Raw genomic sequence first — 12557 nt, 5'->3', positions numbered from 1 at the left:
ATCGGCTAGTTACAACGAGATGCACAAAGTTCACACATTGTCTATGCAACTTCATTTGGCCTCATCGTAGCCACGCATTCAATTTTGTTCGATTAAGAGCACTATTCAAGTCATCGGTATTGATCATGACTGATACTCAAATTTTCACAAGAACAACCACAATCACACACAAAAGGTGGCAATTTTTTTTCCAGAAGGGTCAAAAATCATTTGCATTTAAAACAAGGAGCCACATACTCAAACATCCACAAAACAATGTCATAATACAATTTACAACACAAAAACCTAATATATAAACAAAAATGATAATCACAAGAGGTAGGTATGGAAATACCTCACCCACCACAAAAAAAAGAAGCAATTTGTCCTCAAATGAAACAAAACACTAAAAAGTCAATAAAAAAGACAGAGAAGGAGGTAAAGAAGAAGTCTTGTCTATGCAGTCGCTCCATCTGTTGGGGCATCAGTGCCCGGTGCAACACTCTGATCTTGGGCATCAGTGCTCGCGATATCAGTAACACTAGATCTAGCCATGGTGGTGTCTGCCAATGAAATCTGCATGATTGAATCTATCATCGCCTCTTCAACTTCGTCCAAGCCCTCATAGGTAGCCTCCTCATCGACACCAAGATGCTCCTCATGAGTCTCAACCTCGAACTCTGTAGCATCTACCTCCTCAACTCGAACCTCATCTCCGGTGGTAGCCGGAGGTATATCTATATCAGCTGGCATGTCTGGGATCTCCACAGTTCCAAAAATTATGGACATATCTGTGGACTTCAACTGGTCCACGTCCTTCCTCATCTCAACAATGGCAGCCTTTAGAGTTGGCACCTCCTTAGTGGCCCATTGGCCTCGCTCACACACCGTTATTCTTGCCGCAAAAGCATCAATGGACACACTACGAGGTGTCACATCAACAATGAGGGCCCTCTCAATCATCTTGGGAATGGTGACCTCAAGTATGGAGGCACGCCTATCAACAGAATGGGATAGCTGCCCCATCTGTAGTATCCCAGCCTGGGTCAGTGAAGATCGGGAAGCAGCAACAACAATAGCACCAGATCTAGGATGCATGCGAGTTGTAGAAGAACTAGGAGTCACAGAAGGTACAACATTAGATATACCTGAAGGCAGGGGCCGGAGTAGGCACTACTGCCTCTGCAGGTAATGTGTCAGTATCAACAACCGGGGATGAGTCCACCGGGGCTGCCTTCTTCTTCTCTACATCATCCTTCAAATACTCAGCCTCTATCCACCGAATATTGGTACAGGATGTGGGAATCACTTCCACATCCTTCTTCACATCAAAGGGCACTTGGGCTTGTCTGCACAACTCGGTGATCATCACCGGGAAAGGTAGAGAGGTTTGGTACTGCCTAGCCCTCATGGCCATCTCTTGGCCAACAATTAAACCCAAGTTGAGACTGCGCCTGTCAATAATGCAACCAAGACAGATTGCCTTCATGTGGTGGAGAATAGACTCATTCTGGGATGGCATGATAGTTCTGCTGATAAAGCCAAACCAGTACCTCACTATTACATTGAGGTCCTTTTTCTCTATTGGAGCCCCTGCCTCCAACCACCGAGGGGTGCAATCAGATATCAAAGGGGCCACTCATTTCTTCAGAGTCTCTAATGAATTTGTCTTGATAATGTAGTGATAATCATCGGAGATGTTGCTGGTGCATTCCAAAACTGCACGTCGCTGTCACATTTCACCTTCTTGCCTCTGGCAACCACATAATCAACTGGCTTGAACTTAGCTGCCTACTTCTTCCCTTATAGCACCAGGGCTCTATAGGTAGTGTAGAATTCCCAGACCCAATTTGGAACGTAAGGGCTCTATAGGTAGTGTAGAATTCCCAGACCCAATTTGGAACGGGGTCTAGTGAATATCTGGAACTTGTGGGACCTCAAATAGCTCATAAAATCCGGGTGTATGTCTATTACTCCATCAGTAGACAACCTCTTTTCCTCGATGATGGTCCTCAATCCCTCAATTCCTCAGTCTTCGATCTATTCATAGATCGGGAAGGAGGACCTTGTGCCGGTGGTGCTGGGACTACAACCTGATCTGGAACAGGAGGAGGAGTAGTGACCTAGGGAGTCCTGATCCTAGACAGATCATTCAACCTCTTTGAACACAGCTCAGCTCTCTGGGCTGACAATAACTCATCATCCTCAAGCTAAGAAATTGCAGCTTGAGTGTCTTGGTGCTCACCCTCACTCTTAGAGGTGGTGAGGTGAGTGGCATAGATCCCTTCACTATTAGAGTTGGCCTCTGGTGATACAAGTGCAGGTGCCTTGCCCTTCCATTTGCCTTTCCCATCGGTGGTAGGAAGTTTTTTCGTCCTAGCCTGGGATGCAGCTATATCCTTATTGATAATAATTCCCTTTGCCTTCTTGCGGGGCAGCATGTCTCGACCTGCTACTTTTGGTCTATCCATATCTGCAACACAAATTGGAAACTGTTAGAAACAGTTTAAGAAAAATGCAGAAAATATATTGCAGACAGACTCGCCGAACCGATCGGCGAGTCACCGAGTCACTTTGGCGAGTTGAATTGGGATCGCCGAAAGGATTGGCTCAAAATTTTCTAGAAAAATGGCCTATCGGCGATGGGAAGGCCAACTCGACGAATCAACGACATCATTCAGTGAGCACAAATTAGCCCGCCGAATATTATAGTGTATTTTAGGGGTTGGGGATGCAGAAAAGGTGATCAAAGAAGACATTCGGTGAGTCGCCGAATGTACTCGGCGAACTCAAGCTTCTTGTCGAAAATTACAGCACCCAAACTCAACAATGACAAGAAATTAAAGGTGATCAAGGGGGATTCGATGAACCGCCGAGTGGTTCGGCGAGCTCGACCTAGCTCGCCAAACTTCCCAACGTGCCTACTTTCGACCCTAACTTACAAAATCAACCCCATAGCCCCCGAAAACAAAATCAAAACATACACATGTTCAATTAATCCTAGACCCATAAGACCCATGCCACTGGGGTACTCAGACTTCCCCCAGTTTGGCCAAAATTGGCTATTTGATGAGTTTAGCCCTTAAGAGTGACGTCAAACGCTCCATCATTAGGAAAAACACGTCATTTAGCACAATTTGGGTTACTTAGACTTCACCTGAATAAACCCAAAAAAAATTAAGCACAACCCAACAATTTTCGATCAACTTTAAGGCATGAAATTTGGGGAATTAATAATTAGGCATTTTAGGCATGAAATTGAAATTAAAACAGGCATATAAGCACACAAATACGATTTCAGAGAGGTCCAACACGCATCACTAAGAATTAATCAATTGCAAATGATTTTAACCGCTAAATATGAGTTTGAGATTCAAAAAACCAACCTTTAATGTCGAATATGAGAATTTATAAAGCTAGGAGGCAAAGTATCCAATTCCGAACACAGATTCAATGACTAGAAAGCGGTAAAAAGGCAAAAATATCAAAAACTAAAGTGTGGGTGTGATTGTATGAAGTTAAAAAGTGAGGGAATCTAAAAGAGTTTGAACTTTTAAACCTTTGGCTTTTTAAAAACCGTCCAGTTCTTGCCCTTTCGGCGACATTAATTTTTCTCGGCGACACACCGAGTGGGTACTTACCTCGCTGAGTTTTACAGGACTTCTAGTTAACGTGGGGGTCTAAACGACGAACAAAGTCTAGATCGCTGACCTGTTCCGCGACTCGTTGACTTGTCCATGGGCCTGTCGAGTTTTACAGACTTCATCTTCTGATTTCTTTAGTCAAACGGCGGTCCAAGTCGGGCTCACCGACCTTTTCATCGAGTCGCCAACAGGACAGTTTGGCTCGCCAACCTGCACTTTTCAAACACATTCTACACTTTAACCTGCACAATCAACACACGATTATTTCAAAAACAAAAAGAAATCAAATAAAAACATGGGTTGCCACTCAAGCAGCGCCTTAGTTAACGTCGTGGGACGACGCAAAGCCTTACTCAAACTTCATTCTTAGGGTTTGCCATAGTGTCACTAGGCAACCCCCCTTGTTGTCTCGAATTTAAATGCGAAGAAATTTGACCCAGTTAGGTCTCCAACTATTTGGTAGAGACGGAATGAGAGGTAACCGTCTGCCTAAGGGTCGATACATCTTCCTTCATTTCTTTCAAATTTTTATCAAACCCTTCAACCTTGTTGAGAATACGAGAGAGCATATCCTCACAACGTCCACTCTCAGAATCTTTGGGCTTTTGACGCTCGTGGGGAGGAATATACCTATCTTTCTCCCTGTCTCTTTCCTTCCAAGTGGGGTTACGATCCCTCCACTCTCTATCACGATCTCTCCAGCCGTCATCCCTGTTCCAACCTTAGTTACCACCCTGCCTCAGGTAGTTTGCACAATAACCACATCCTTGGTTGGTTAGGAAGTTCACCTCCTCGTTATATATCGCTTCAAACTTGTCTTCTTTAGGGTTCACACCACCAACACTGATGGCACTTACACCCCTAGTACCAGCTCCCATAACATTCTTGGCCAAAATGTCCAACCGAGTCATCGTTTTTGCCATGTTTTGGTCCCTCTCTTGATCTTTTGCAATCTGTTCTTTGGTCAATTTAAAAGTAAGAGGGGAGACCTGACCTTCACGGGTGTACCATGCCCGGTTAATTTTGGCCATACCATCCAAGAGATGGGCTGCTATAATGTAAGGTTGTTGCATCAAACCTCCCAAAGAAAGTTGGTCAGCTACTCCCTTGTTCACCGAATCAAGGCTTTGGTAAAAGTATTGCAGCAAAACGTTGTCGGGCAAACCATGAGTTGGGCATTATAGCACCAACTTCTTAAATCTTAGCCATGTCTCATGGATTGGCTCACCCTCCAAATGCTTGAAGCTTTGGATGATGTACCTAAGTGTCATCATCTTCGAAAGAGGGAAAAATCACACTTGAAATGCGGTGACAAGCTTTTCCCATGAAGTGATGGAGTCTCTTCGCAATTCAGCCAACCACTTACATGTTTCTCCCATTAAGGAAAATGGGAACAACTTCAACCGGACTAACTCTTGTGATATGTTCTTGAAGGAGAACGGCCCACAAACATTCACAAAGTTCCTTATATGCTCATGGGGATCCTCATGAGCCAATCCACCAAACAACCCTATCAATTGCAAGAGCTGCAATATGGTGCTTGTAATGTGGAACACAACGTTCCCTTCAGCCGGAGGCAAGCGAATGACACCAATTCCACCCACTAGATGAGGGTCATTAACATTTGGCTCATTGACATCGTTGAGGCTGTCGATGTCTTCTTGGTGGCCCACTTGGCAACCATTGCTTCCGTTGACACTCATTTCCTCTATTTTAAACAGCAGCACACAAACAAAAACTAAAAATAAGTAGATTCAACTATGACTAAAAGGAACAAAATTCAACTTCACCAAAAAGAATCTCAATCAAGACCACTACCCGACAGCGGTGCCATTTTGATTAATTAACGTTTCAAAGACACTTCATCCAATTCTAAGCGTCAATGGTCGTTAATCAGTATATAACCCAACTAAATGAGTTGGGATCGAATCTCACAGGGAGTGGTACGTGATTGAGAGTCAATCAGAAAGTATGAACGTGTTCAAATCAGTCATAAGAATAAAAATTATCGAATCAATACATCATTCAAATCATGGTTACACAAATGTCAAATAAGGGTTTTGGTTTGGAATTAGCAAATACAAAAAGTGGCAAACAATATGAAATAATAATAATGAGATGGGTTCTTGGGATGTGATTCGATTATAGGCTAATATAGACAAATGGGTAATTGCAACTATTAGAAAATAGCTAGATATTAGTGAGTAAGTTAGGCAATATAGGGGATAAACTTTCTCTCAAACAATTTACCCCGGATCAAGTTGATTTATCTCGAACATCAATAAGCAAGCAAAATAAGAACAACTCACACCTTAGTCCATTCACTCTCTCAAGTTGAATGTGTGGAATTTGGTTTAAGATTCACTCTCTCAAGCTGAACCCATATAAACCCAATATCCACTGACCATCAATAAATAAATTTAGTTTTAAAACCTATCTCTCAAGCAAGCCAAAAACACAAGGGTAAAACTGCATTTGCAACTACGATTCTTAGATTAAACCACAATTAATGATTGAAATCACTTCTAAATAACATTTAAACTAACAATTAGCAATACCCATAAACTACATCAGCCTATAATCACATAATCACACCCCAAGAATTGGGGTTTTAGCTAGACATCATAAAAAGATAAAAATCGTTACCAAATTAACTATCCATCAACTGGGTAAGATTGATTTCATCCTTAAAATGCTCCAACTCGAAGAATCTCAAAGACCCACTTCCAATTTCTTAGAAGTGAAAAACTTCAATTCTCCAAAGCTTAGGAAAAACTAGAGAAAACTTGTCTCCAAATCTAAAAACTTCATAATAAATTGTTCTAAAGAGTAATTGATATTAAACTAAATGTTCAAAAATGTATTTACAGTCACCAACAATGTGCTGCGAAGAGTCACTAGGTGAAGTAAGTCGGGCTCGCCGAACCACTCGGCGAGCCGCCTTTTGGTCATTTCCATCACCCTTTTGCCTTGGCATTCACCAACCTCAAGGTCTGTAACTTTGGGCAATCTAACTCAGCATCGCCGAACCACTCGGTGATCCACCGAATGCTCCTTTCAATCACAAACTTGGTTCTTTTCTTCAGGGCTTGGACCACCAGAACTTTAGGCGGTCAATTAGCCATTCAGCTACTCTTCAAGTGTACTTAGCGATCACCAGGCTTGCCTTTCTTCATTCTTTTGGTCTATTTTGTTCCTTTTTACAAATTAGTGTCTTTGGTTTGTTCCTCAATCCATATACCTAGAAATCAAGGGTTTGACATCCGTTATTGGCACAAAATAAGCATTTGAGGACACTAAACCTATATAAATAAAGCGCTAAATGAGTCCAAATCTCGAACTCATCACCGTTCAACTCTAAGAATCCTTTATGTGAGAAGTATGTGAGAAATCCTTCCACAACAACATCATTTATTATTCACTCTCAAAGCAATCTTAAATCATTTTCATTAATTTAATAAAGAACATGCATATCTTCACAAACTCATTTCTAATAGTTCAAAACTCACATCATACCAGAATAGTCTAGAAAACATGGGTTATTCATGGATTCATGGGGAATTCAAGTTAAATCATGTAATTTCTTCAATTCATGCATAAGAAGACATAAAACAATCAATTGGGTCAACACTGAAAGTAACCCATGGCAGTTGAAACCCTAGTTTGATTGGGGAATCTAACTTTACAAATTGGAGATTTTAGGAACCTTGTGGAGGAAAGAGCTCCATAGGTGAAGAATATCATACCTTGGCGTTCAAAGCCTTCAAGCAATTGTTGATTTTGGAGACTTTATCTTGAAACCTAGACTTCTTCTTCTTCCTTAGAGAGAGAAATATTTGAGAGGATGAATTGATCAACTTTTGAAATTTAAGAGAATGGATTGAATTGGGTGATTTCGGGCATAAAAGTGTTTACATAGGGCCTAGGCAAATAGACATATTATTGGGTTAAAACAATTGGAAAAATACTGGAATGACCCTAACTTAAAACTGTCGAAGTGACTCTCACGAAGGACTTCACGGGCCGTCAAGACCACCACGACCCGTCTAGCGGGTCATAAAGATGACTGCGCAACATGGCTTCACTAATATGGGCATAAATTTTTTCTCCGGGTTCAGAATTAATCAAACTTTGTGGCGTTGAAAAGAGGACTCAAAATCTTTAATTTGGTAGGTTATGGGCCACATAATTTATTTTTGCTGAAAAATATGATCTTTTGAAATTGACCCTAAACTCTAAGACTAATAAGTCTCATTCGCGGGTGACTTCATGGTCTGTGTGAAGCTTCACAGACCGTTTAGACATCTTTGGTCCTTTACAGTGACCTTGGTTGACACCCTACTAACTGGGTGACTTCTACGATCCACTTGACAGGTCGTCCAAGGCACCACGGGTTGTCTAGGTGACCCCTACCAGGGGAAGGTTCTAGAAAATGTTCACGAGCCCTTTAATGGATCATGATTCCCTACAAGACCCCTGTAAGGCGTCGTGAAGGGTCCATGGTCCATTTTGGGTTTGTGACTTGCTATTTTGACCCTTTCTAGCCTTTTTCGAATATGAGATGTTACAATAAATCATGTTATGGATTGGATATTTGGGTTAAATGTTGGATTGAAGTAATTGTGAGATTATTTGATGTTGTAATATCAGAAATATGACTTTAGACGATACATGGATTGTGAGTTTTTCACTCATCGAGCCTACACCCTGGACGTAGCTGGCACTCGAGAATCATTGCTAGTCCCCAAGAGAACCCTTGGCCTGTCTGAATACTTAGAAGAAGACTTACTCAAGCAAATATGAAACTTTAAATGCATAATTCAATTCAACTCAATAAATGTCTAGAAATACTTAATAAAGTATAAGTAATAGTTTTCAATATTTCAAAACGGAAAGGAACATACTAAGAGACTCATCAACTCTAAATATGTATGAATCTTCTAATTCTAAGATAGATGTCTGAATAAGACTCATAACAACTCAACAATAACTCGAAAATAAATATGGAATCCTCTGGAAGCAAGTAGGCTCACCAAAGCTATCTGAAGCGAAAAATGATCTCAACGAAACACTTGTTGATGATTCTGAACACCTCAATATGCATCATGAAAAGATGCAGGCCGAAACACATCGATATATTTGAATGTACGAATATTTAATATGGCTGAATAAAATAATAACTGAACTGAAGGACTGGAAGCAACTCAATTAAATCAATACATGAATATGAAGTGAAACCCCTTTAAGCTTTACAATGATATATGCAATAAAAGCAATATGAAAAAATAATTTACTTTACTTGTGGGGATCGAGTTTCTCTAACCGATAACCATTACTATGAGCCTAACAATGATATAACGTTTCTGCCATGTTGCAAGGGTCATCCTATACTTTGTTGAGGTGGAAGATGATACTGCAACTATGGATCCATATAATAGGCATTCTCAGAGGCAGTGAGGAGTCGCACAAAGAATCAGTGTTATCCTATCCTACGCTGGCTACGTGGTTTATTAAGACTTTGGATTAAAAAAGACTCTTATCCAATTTGTTGCTCGATACTACTCCCAAAACAATAATAAATATCAATTCTGCTCAACTTACCCTTACAAAGAAAGGGACTATTACTTTACATGTCACTTTACTTTTCTGAAAGATTTTTCAATACATCAATTATGTTGTTTCTCAACTGGCAAGCGGTACATATGAAAACATTTGATTCTCTTTACAAGGATTCTGTTCCAAGCTTACAATTTATTGCTCGCATCTGTTTTGTGTTTGGAGAAAAATCTTTTAGCTATTAGAGATGTTTTGTGAAACATGTAATAAGACACAAGATTAGGTTATGCGGAAATTTCAAAGGTAAATAGAGCCTATAGGAGCTACATAGGGAAGGGGAACATGGCCATAACTTAAAGGAGCACACTCCAGATGAAACAAAGAAAAGAATCGGCCCAGCGACCCTTGGCGCACTACTGGTGCAGGGCGCTAGACCCTAAACTTCAGAAGTCATGCCTGAGTGCACTGCTAACGCGCAGCCCCAGGCCCTCAACAACTGAAGGCAAGCCTTGGTGCTTTCATGGCGCGCCACCCCAGGCCCTTCCCTACCATCCCTGACGAATTCAAGTTAAATTAGGACCCCAATTTAGTTTAGAATTGAGAAATTGTTCCTAAAATTTACTTGTTTTTCAAACCCAAAATCAATACATGAGAAACTTTCATACAATTCCTTTTGAAAACATAACTTTACTAAATCAATAGATTTCATGTGATACTAAGCATGAATAACATTATAAGATTCTCCAAAATAAAGGAAATCAAAACCTCAACTATTAAGGAACTGAATTAAATATCAAGAACTATGAATGGATCCTTCCGAATGTGAGGATTTCTTACTCAATTAAGATGTAGGGCGTGAGGACGAACTTGTAAAACACTATGAATACTTGGAAAGAACAACGTTTCTTGGAAAAATCTATGGAAACTTGAATAACGCTTGAACCCTAGCTTTTTCTTCTCTTGGAACCTTCCTCTAATTCTTCTAAGTGTTAAAGAATGTGAAATACTGTTTTAACACTGATTAAACCCTTAATTTGGTGAAGAAAACGTGGCTTAGGCTTAGAAGTAGTGGGAAAAGACCAAACTACCCCTCTCAAAACTGTCAAGGTGCCTTAAAAGGAGGCTTCACTAAAATGGGCATATCTTTTTACTCTGAACTCGAAATCAAGCAAACTTGGCGGCGTTGGCAAGAGGACTCAAAGACCTTTAATTAGATAGGGATTGGTACACCTAATTCTTGATTGCTTGAAGTTGATCCAAAACCTAAGAATTGAAGATGACTTGAAATAACCTCTTTTTAGTCCTTTTCGAAGTCTGAGGTATTACAATATCTTCCCCTTGGGAATATTTTTCCTCGAATGAAGTCAAACTAAGCACAACATGGGTGGGAAGTGTCTAACAACCCAACACAAGCACAAAACATGCAATTACCATAAACTCAAGATATCAACTTAAAGAGTACATTACAAAAAGTTAGTACCTTGGTATGGAGTTGATTCGGAGGGAAAGAGGTGAGGGTATCTAGTCTTCATATCCTCCTCAGCTTCCCATGTTGCCTCCTCAACAAACTGATTTCTCCAGAATACCTTAAATGATGCAACCTCTTTGGTTCTCAACTTGCGAACCTGACCATCAAGAATCTAAATAGCAATTTCCTCATAAGATAGGTTGTCCTTAATACCAATATTTTCTATAGGCACAATAAATGATTGATCACCCAAACACTTATTTAGCATAGAGATGTGAAAAACCTGATGGACTGCTGCTAACTCTAATATTAGCTCCAACTCAAAAGCTACATTGCCAACTCTCTAGGATATCCTATAAGGACCAATGTATTGGGGACTAAGTTTTCCCTTCTTACCAAATCTCATAACACCCTTCATACGTGAAACCTTCAAATAGACTCAATCATTAACCTCAAACTCCAAGTCTCTCCTTCTAACATATGTATAGGATTTTTGACAACTTTTCTTGTTTTCAACCTTTCCTAAATAGTCTTCACCTTCTCCATGGCTTGATGAACCAATTCTGGTCATATCAACTTAGCTTCACCAACCAATAGGAGATCTACATCTTCGCTCATAAAGAACCTCATAAGGAGCCATCTGGATACTAGAGTGATAACTATTGTTGTATGCAAACTCTATGAGAGGCAAGTGGTCATCCCAATTACCTTTGGAATCCATGACATATGCCATCAACATATCCAATAGGGTCTGAATTATGTGTTCTTCTTGGACATCTATCTGAGGATGAAAAGTTGTACAAAGGTCTACCTTCGAACCCAAACATTTCTGAAAAGACTTCCAAAACTGAGCGGTGAATTGCACACACCTATCTGAAATGATGGACACATGGATTCCATGAAGTAGGACTATCTCCCGTATGTATAATATAGCATAATCTTCTGTTGAATTTGTATTCTTTACCGGTTAGAAATGGACTGATTTAGTCATCTGATCTACAATCACCCAAATCAAATCATGTTGCATGTGAGATCGCGGCAAGCGAATAATGAAGTACATATTATTCATCTTCCATTCTGGTAGAGCAATGTTCTAAGCCACACCACATGGCCTTTTGTTTTTACCATGACTTGTTGGCAATTTAGGCATTTAGAAACAAAATCTGCAATGCAACTATTCATACTATACCACCAATAGATTTTCCTCAAGTCATGGTACATCTTTGTGGAATCGAGACAGATCAAATATCTGGAATCATGAGCCTCTGTCATGATCTTCTCTTGGAGCTCATTCACTTTTGGAACATATAATCTACCTTAATATCTCAACACACCATCTCCCCTTATTCAAATGTCATCACCTTTTGCTTACAAACACTTGCCTTTACTTCAAGTAAGATGGGGTTTTTGTCTTTTTTCTCCTTCACTTCTGACACTAATGATGATTCATCCCCGTTCATCACAACTCCACCTTCACTGGATCCTAACAAACGAACTCCCAAATCTGAACTTCCTTAGACAATTTTTTTTTGCCTTCCTCAACAGGAGTAGTACTCCCCATGGACAACCTGCTCAAAACATCAGCAACTACATTCACCTTACATGGGTGATAAAGGATACTCATGTCGTAATCCTTGAGAAACTCTAACCACCTTCTTTGTGTGAGATTAAGCTCCTTCTGATTGGAAACATACTGGAGACTCTTGCGGTCAGTGAATGATGAGTCCACGATTTGGACTCATTTAAGGCTTTATTTGGATAGATTTAGTGTCCTCAAATGCTTATTTTGTGTCAATAACTGATGTAAAATCCTTGATTTCCAGGTATTTGGATTGAGGAACAAAGCATGGACACTAATGGGCAAAAAGGAACAAGGCAGCTGAAAGAACGAAGAAATGAAGGCATGATGA

The sequence above is a fragment of the Solanum verrucosum genome, unplaced genomic scaffold, assembly GCF_900185275.1.
Source record: "Solanum verrucosum unplaced genomic scaffold, falcon-dt-bn FXZP01000147.1, whole genome shotgun sequence".
NCBI lineage: Eukaryota > Viridiplantae > Streptophyta > Magnoliopsida > Solanales > Solanaceae > Solanum > Solanum verrucosum.
The sequence above is the reverse complement of the archived record's forward strand: the minus strand, read 5'-3'. Positions refer to the sequence as shown.